The 8761-nt window shown below is 29.2% G+C and overlaps 1 long non-coding RNA gene across 1 annotated transcript; it reads right to left on the bottom strand.

Annotated features, from left to right (window-relative positions):
• Positions 1-1372: 1372 nt before the first annotated feature.
• On the bottom strand, positions 1373-3868 carry LOC129810412 (uncharacterized). The gene is made up of 3 exons (XR_008752735.1): positions 3725-3868; positions 3043-3247; positions 1373-1892 (listed from the first exon to the last, which is right to left on the bottom strand). It is a non-coding gene; the product is annotated as an uncharacterized LOC129810412 (long non-coding RNA).
• Between the last annotated feature and the right edge of the window lie 4893 nt (positions 3869-8761).

Below are 8761 nucleotides of genomic sequence, written 5' to 3'. Positions count from 1 at the left end.
GATTAATTATAGAAATCATCTGGGTTGATTTTAGAAACACAGTACTTAAATTTAGAAATTTTCAGGTTGATTTTAGAAATTTTCCAAAAGTTCATTCTTAGAAATTATCTGGGTTGATTTTAGAAACTAAATACTTAATTTTAGAAATTTTCAGATTGACTTAGAAATTTTGCAGGATTAATTATAGAAATCATCTGGGTTGATTTTAGAAACACAGTACTTAAATTTAGAAATTTTCAGGTTGGTTTTAGAAATTTTCTAAAAGTTCATTCTTAGAAATTATCTGGGTTGATTTTAGAAACTAAATACTTAATTTTAGAAATTTTCATATTGACTTAGAAATTTTGCAGGATTAATCATAGAAATCATCTGGGTTGATTTTAGAAACACAGTACTTAAATTTAGAAATTTTCAGGTTGATTTTAGAAATTTTCCAAAAGTTCATTCTTAGAAATTATCTGGGTTGATTTTAGAAACTAAATACTTAATTTTAGAAATTTACAGATTGACTTAGAAATTTTGCAGGATTAATTATAGAAATCATCTGGGTTGATTTTAGAAACACAGTACTTAAATTGAGAAATTTTCAGGTTGGTTTTAGAAATTTTCTAAAAGTTCATTCTTAGAAATTATCTGGGTTGATTTTAGAAACTAAATACTCAATTTTAGAAATTTTCAGATTGACTTAGAAATTTTTCAGGATTAATTATAGAAATCATCTGGGTTGATTTTAGAAACACAGTACTTAATTTAGAAATTTTCAGGTTGGTTTTAGAAATTTTCCAAAAGTTCATTCTTAGAAATTATCTGGGTTGATTTTAGAAACTAAATACTTAATTTTAGAAATTTTCAGATTGACTTAGAAATTTTGTAGGATTAATTATAGAATTAATCTGGGTTGATTTTAGCACCAGTGTACTTAATTTTAAAAATTTTCCAAAAGTCCATTCTTAAAATCTCTCTGGGTTGATTTTAGAAACTAAATTCTTATTTATAGAAATTTTCAGATTGACTTAGAAATTTTGCAGAATTAATTATGGAAACTCTCTGGGTTGATTTTAGAAACTAAATACTTAATTTTAAAAATTTTCAGATTCATTTTAGAAGTTTTCCAAAACACCATTCTCAAAAACTCTCTGGGTTAATTTTAGAAACCAAATATTTAATTTTAGAAGTTTTCATATTGATTTAGAAATTTTTCTAAATCAATTAAGAAGCACTGCAGCATTTGTTTAGTTCAATGGAGTTGGTTAGGACCTTGCTTCGGCAGAACATATACTTAGCTTAGAATACAATTTGTCGAAAAATCCATTTTTAGCGAAATTGTCTTAAAGTAGGTGGGTGTAAATTAAGAAATAAAACATGGATTTTATGCCTTATGATTTTATTGGCTGTTTGATTATATCTCCATCTGATTATTACACTTCAGTTGATTGATTAAAAATGTAATACTCATTGCACAATAACTTTTTTTTGTAAATATATTTTTAAAATTATTTGTTAAGGAGTCTTGGGCATAACTCTATTTCTAATATTATAATCTCTTCTTATACTTAATAAGTTATTTATGTCATGGAAATGCAAATTGGAAATTAGAAAATCATGAAACTTCGAACATAGCAAATCTAACCTAGAATTTTGTAATATTCAATGAGCATTTTCTTACATCCAAAGTTGTGTATAATTTGTTACATTCCGCAATTTTTTTTAATACACTCTGAGATTTTCCTTTTACATTCTGGAGTTTCCCTTAGATAATGCTCTTTCGGTGAAATTCTAGAAGTCTAATACCAAGTGGCATATATTTTCCATACATTCGATTATTTTTCCTGGATTTCCAAACATTTTGGAGAAAACACTAGTTAGTTCTGAGTCCTCTTCGGTTTGAATATCTGTCAATATCGAAAACCCAAGTTATTTTAAAAAGTGAATAGATTATAAATAATTTTCAGTAACTTAACAAAGGTAAGTATACAAAAAAGTTACTTTTTAAAGCTTTCAAAATAAGAATACTTCAAAAAATCTTCATAAAAAACAATGTAATAACTGAAATTACTAAATGGAAAAATTGTTTCACAATTATTAACGACTTAAAAAAATTCAAAATTTAAAGAAGTTAAATTTCATTAAAAAATATTGGTGTATAAGAAAACGACACAAAATATAGAAATATAAGATAGAAAATATAGATTTATTAGTAGGGGCAAGTGGGGTACCTTTAAAATGCAGATTTTCACCTATTTTTCAATGGAATTGAGCCATATCGTAATGTAACTTAGCTTTTCAATTTATTTGTGCAGCTATATTACATAATGATAAGGCTCAATTTTATTTAAAAATATAAGAAAAATTCTAATTTCAACGGTGCACCATTTTAAAACTCGGTGTGAATTGCACCTCAAATTGCATTGTTTTGTACAAAATTCTGCCAAAAATCCAAATTTTGATTTCTTCAAAAATGCCTCATTTATTTTTGAGCTATTCACCTGTTAACTGAAAATTTTTGGGTTTTTGATTTAGAATGAACCTCTCAAAAGTTGTGTTGGCTATTACAAAATTAGATTTTCCAAAGAGATTTTTAAAAATCAGGTCCCCAAAACTGAATTTTGAAAATTTTTTAATATAAAATAAAACATTCTTTTAATGATGCTATTTTATACATGTAAGTACATGAGTGCAATAATTTTTAATGATACTTTTGAAAAATCGAGGAAATTATGCCAAATTATTGCCACCAAAACCTATGTAATCCCTTAATGTCTAGATTTTCTATCATTTTTTAATGTATTAACGCATATTTATGTATTATTTATTTTTATGTATTTATGTATTAATTTTATGTACTAATGCTACGGAAAAAAGAGACGAAAAACGGCTTTTTAATGTTCCAAACATTCCCGCAGAAATCGTTACAACAAATTTAAACTTGGAATTAAAATATTATATAGAAACGTTACGACATGGCGCTTATATTTATCCTTTCTCATTTTTTTTTCTCTTTGCCGTAAAAAAGAAAAAAAAGTCTTTTATACAACTACGTACCTATGGAAGGATCAATTATGAGTATGTCCAAATTTGATGAATTACTCGCTTCACGGACTCATGTTGTGCGGTGTTCAAATGTGAACCACCTGGACCACCAGTACAACCTGTGATATACTCCGATTTTGCAGCAAATCTATGTAGAACATCGCCCAAATCATTGGATAATATAATTGCTCGAGCAAGGAAATTGTATCAGTACCTCCTGTGGAAGAAAAAACGATTCTATGTAGTCGTTAGTGGGTCTGATTTGAAAACCAATTTTCTGCGTTCTGTTTTACTATCAGAGCCTTATCGTATAACAGATCATAAAGTATTAATCTTGACAAAGCAATGAAAATAATGTGAAAAAATAAAAAATAAAAAGTATCCGTATCTGTCAAATTTGCCCGCCAACTTCGCCCCCTCCACCGGCCTTTCACACATACGCCGACAAAGCTTGAAATTTAGATTCTTTGTTTAGGGACCTGCGTGCAAAACAATCTAATGGATTAGTTAAAACAAGCACTCTAAATTTCTACAGCAAATCCTGCATATTCCTCCTCATATTCGCAAAACCCGAAAAGAATCCCGCGATAGCCTTTATTTTATACAATTGAAAAGATGGCGTCAAGCACTGCGCGTGAATTTTTACCGTCGGTCATCCTATGAACTAAACAAACATGTCAGATTTTTCACTCACCTAACGATAATAAGAACATTGCTTTCATGACACACTCACTTCTTTACAAATATCCTTTGTGGATTCACTTAGAAAACTACTCTTTTGTCATTTTTCACAGAATTTAATTCCATCGCGCACTTTTCTTCACTGACACTCGGGTGACTGGCACGTATTGACATGACAATACTTGTGATTACTTGAGCAACCCGGTTGTTCAAACATTCACAGATTTATTACATACTCTCGACCGAAAATTCTGAATTTTTTGTGAATTGTGCCAGAAATTTCTTGAGAAAATAATTTTTATTTCTGAGGAAATATTTAGTTAGAGTTTTTAAAAATTTTCAATGTTTACGGAAAATGTGTTTTTTTCCTTTTCAAGACACATATTTTCTCATTTTTTGTGCATTTAAGTATTGAAATTTCAGAAAACCGGCCTTGAGACACTCATTACAATAAATTATTGTATTTAATCTGGAAGCAGGACTTTTCTAGCTTTTGTTTTAGTTTATTTACAGTAAATATAGTGGCAGATGCGTTGATAAATTATCTCTAAAAACTGCGTATCCCTTCAATAGCTCCCTTATCATTCATAGAATTCACTGATGCTTATACGAACATATTTAATAATTTTGTGTATAAATAATTCATAGTAAAATAGGATTCCGGGCAAAATCTCCTAAGCTATAATAAATAAAAATGGCTATTCCAGAGATTTTTTCTCCTGGATTCCATCTGCTTCTTCCTTCACATTCCTTCAGGACTCAGATGCTGCTTCCTCTATGGGATGAGGAGAGAATCTTTATCCAAAGAGAAATTTCCTGAAATTTTGGTTTTTCTAGTTGTACTCATCTAACCTAAAAATTGACATCATCATAACATGTACTTTAAATTTCAAGAAAATGAAAATGTCATGAGATTTTCGAAATATTCAAAAATCACCTACGCCATTTCAAAAGTCAAAAAAGACATTCAATATGTAGAGATAGTTTCATGAAATTTTGGATTTTCATGTTTCTCTCACCTCACCTAAAAACAAACCTACAACATAAAATCGACTTTAAGTTCTAATAAAACATTCATGAAAATTTCATGAAATTTTGGAAATTCTGGAAATTGTCATGAAATTTTCCAAAATCACCTACGCCATTTTAAAGGCCGTAAAAAGACATTCAATATGTACAGATAGTTTCGTGAAATTTTCATTAAGTTTTCATGAAATTTTGAATTTTCATGTTTCCCTCACCTTACCCAAAAATAAACCTACAACATAAAATCACCTTTAGATTCTAATAAAACATTCATGAAAATTTCATGAAATTTTGGAAATTTTGGAAATTTTCATGAAATTTTCCAAAATCACCTACGCCATTTCAAAAGCCGTAAAAAGACATTCAATATGTACAGATAGTTTCGTGAAATTTTCATTAAGTTTTCATGAAATTTTGGATTTTCATGTTTCTCTCACCTCACCTAAAAACAAACCTACAACATAAAATCGCCTTTAGATTCTAATAAAACATTCATGAAAATTTCATGAAATTTTGGAAATTTTGGAAATTTTCATGAAATTTTCCAAAATCACCTACGCCATTTCAAAAGCCGTAAAAAGACATTCAATATGTACAGATAGTTTCGTGAAATTTTCATTAAGTTTTCATGAAATTTTGAATTTTCATGTTTCTCTCACCTCACCTAAAAACAAACCTACAACATAAAATCGCCTTTAGATTCTAATAAAACATTCATGAAAATTTCATGAAATTTTGGAAATTTTGGAAATTGTCATGAAATTTTCCAAAATCACCTACGCCATTTTAAAAGCCGTAAAAAGACATTCAATATGTACAGATAGTTTCGTGAAATTTTCATTAAGTTTTCATGAAATTTTGAATTTTCATGTTTCCCTCACCTTACCCAAAAATAAACCTACAACATAAAATCGACTTTAAGTTCTAATAAAACATTCATGAAAATTTCATGAAATTTTGGAAATTTTGGAAATTTTCATGAAATTTTCCAAAATCACCTACGCCATTTCAAAAGCCGTAAAAAGACATTCAATATGTACAGATAGTTTCGTGAAATTTTCATTAAGTTTTCATGAAATTTTGGATTTTCATGTTTCTCTCACCTCACCTAAAAACAAACCTACAACATAAAATCGACTTTCAATTCTAAAAAAAAACAGCATTCGTGAAATTTTGGAAATTTCCAAAATCACCTATGCCATTTAAAAAGTCGAAGAATGGCGTTCCACATGTGTTGAAAATGCTTTCATATTACCCGATGACAAATCCAACAACATCTATTTGACTTTAAAATTTTTCAGATACTTGTAAGCATTTATTATAAAATTTTCTTATTGTTAAGTGAAATTTTGCACATCTCAAGCGTAAATGACGTTCTAGAAAGATGTTAGGTTTATGGCCTGTATTTATCATAGATTCATAGTCAATAGACTTCACAGTTTTTAATATATTTTTGTGCAAATTAACCTAAATCTGATCTACATAGGATTATTACTGATTTTTTCCTGAGATTATGCCATTTCTCTGATCTTGTCGTGTAAGTGGAAAAAAATTTGCAAAAGTCCGAAATGTATTTAAAAAGTTAGGTGACTTTTCAGGTTTCGCGAGCTAAGTAAATTCGTCATTCGTTTCTTCATTTTTCTTTTACGTTATCTTCGTATCTTTTAGAATCCTGGGTACCCATGGAAAAAGGAAATTTTTGAACAATTTGGGCTCGATAAAAATCCAATTCTTGTGGATAACTATATATTATAGGAATATCCAAATCTAGGATATTTTTTGCAGGATTCCAATAATTTCCCGAGCGAAACAAATATTAGTCAAAAATCGTGATTTTTCAATTTTATGCTTCTTTGCAGATACTGTAACTTCTTTTCATATTTCTAGACTAGAATAAGGGAAAACTTCGCGGGGACAATAAGTGACTTCTAACAATTAAAAATTGCATGAATTCGAAACATAAATCTTTCTAAAATTTTTCAAAAACTTATTGAAACTTTATCGGTACGCTCGTCCCGAAAACGTTAAAAATGTTACGGTACATTTGCTTTTTGACACCAACATTGTAACAAAATTTCAATCGCGAACGACATTTTTGACAATATGGCCGATAATTTTGACACTTGGCATCGCAGGAAATTGCTTTCGGGGTAGTTTTTCATGTTTTTCCTGATTTTAGTCAATTCTGATTGCCCTGAAAGTGTCTTTAAGTCTCTTGAGAAAACTTAATGTGTCTATAATAACATCGCATTGAAAGAAATGTATTTTGAAGTGTTTTTGTGTGTAATATTATGAGGAATGTGTTGGCAAGCAAGAATTTTGTGTTATTTTGACCACTTCCTGGACAACCCTGAAAATACTGGTCAAAAAACCTTTTATTTTAATGATCAACATCGTAAAGGAGTACTCTGGTATGCAAATATATTTCACAAAATCGATAATATTGGCTTTGGGAAAATTTAAGTTTGTCTCCTTTTCGGTCATTTAGGGACGAGATTACCCATGAATTTTCCTATTTCCCAGAGGAGGAAAAAAATCTTTCTCTGTTAAAATATCATATACGACCACTAAGAGTTACAATATTGTGAGTGTTACGGAAATTCATTCAATGAATATTTTGCGGTCTGGAAAAGAGTTAGAGCAGTAAAGATTTTCTTCGAAAATTTGTTGAATCACAATCAAAGCAGTTTCAGACATTTTTTGCGAGTAATAATAATTTTGGTTAATCTAAGTAAGTATCTGGAAACCTTTTAGGTCAACTTTATGTTGTAGGTATGATTTGGGTAAGACGAAAATTTTTTAAACACATATGGAATGACTTTATTGACCTTTGAAATGGAATAAGTATTACTGGAAAATTTCCAAAATTTCATGAAATTTTCATGAATGTTTTCTTAAAATTTAAAGTCGATCTTACGTTGTAGGTTTGTTTTTAGGTAAGGTGAGAGAAACATGAAAATTCAAAATTTCATGAAAACTTAATGAAAATTTCACGAAACTTTCTGTACATATTAAATGTCTTTTTACGGCTTTTAAAACGGCGTAGGTGATTTTGGAAAATTTCATGAAAATTTCCAAAATTTCCAAAATTTCATGAAATTTTCATGAATGTTTTATTAGAATCTAAAGGCGATTTTATGTTGTAGGTTTGTTTTTAGGTGAGGTGAGGGAAACATGAAAATCCAAAATTTCATGAAACTATCTCTACATATTGAATGTCTTTTTTGACTTTTGAAATGGCGTAGGTGATTTTTGAATATTTCGAAAATCTCATGACATTTTCATTTTCTTGAAATTTAAAGTACATGTTATGATGATGTCAATTTTTAGGTTAGATGAGTACAACTAGAAAAACCAAAATTTCAGGAAATTTCTCTTTGGATAAAGATCCTCTCCTCATCCCATAGAGGAAGCAGCATCTGATCAGTCCTGAAGGAATGTGAAGGAAGAAGCAGATGGAATCCAGGAGAAAAAATCTCTGGAATAGCCATTTTTATTTATTATAGCTTAGGAGATTTTGCCCGGAATCCTATTTTACTATGAATTATTTATACACAAAATTATTAAATATGTTCGTATAAGCATCAGTGAATTCTATGAATGATAAGGGAGCTATTGAAGGGATACGCAGTTTTTAGAGATAATTTATCAACGCATCTGCCACTATATTTACTGTAAATAAACTAAAACAAAAGCTAGAAAAGTCCTGCTCCCAGATTAAATACAATAATTTATTGTAATGAGTGTCTCAAGGCCGGTTTTCTGAAATTTCAATACTTAAATGCACAAAAAATGAGAAAATATGTGTCTTGAAAAGGAAAAAAACACATTTTCCGTAAACATTGAAAATTTTTAAAAACTCTAACTAAATATTTCCTCAGAAATAAAAATTATTTTCTCAAGAAATTTCTGGCACAATTCACAAAAAATTCAGAATTTTCGGTCGAGAGTATGTAATAAATCTGTGAATGTTTGAACAACCGGGTTGCGCAAGTAATCACAAGTATTGTCATGTCAATACGTG

This window comes from Phlebotomus papatasi, chromosome 1, assembly GCF_024763615.1.
Source record: "Phlebotomus papatasi isolate M1 chromosome 1, Ppap_2.1, whole genome shotgun sequence".
Taxonomy (NCBI): Eukaryota; Metazoa; Arthropoda; class Insecta; order Diptera; family Psychodidae; genus Phlebotomus; species Phlebotomus papatasi.
Note: the sequence above shows the minus strand (reverse complement) of the source record. Positions and strands in the feature narration are given on the sequence as shown.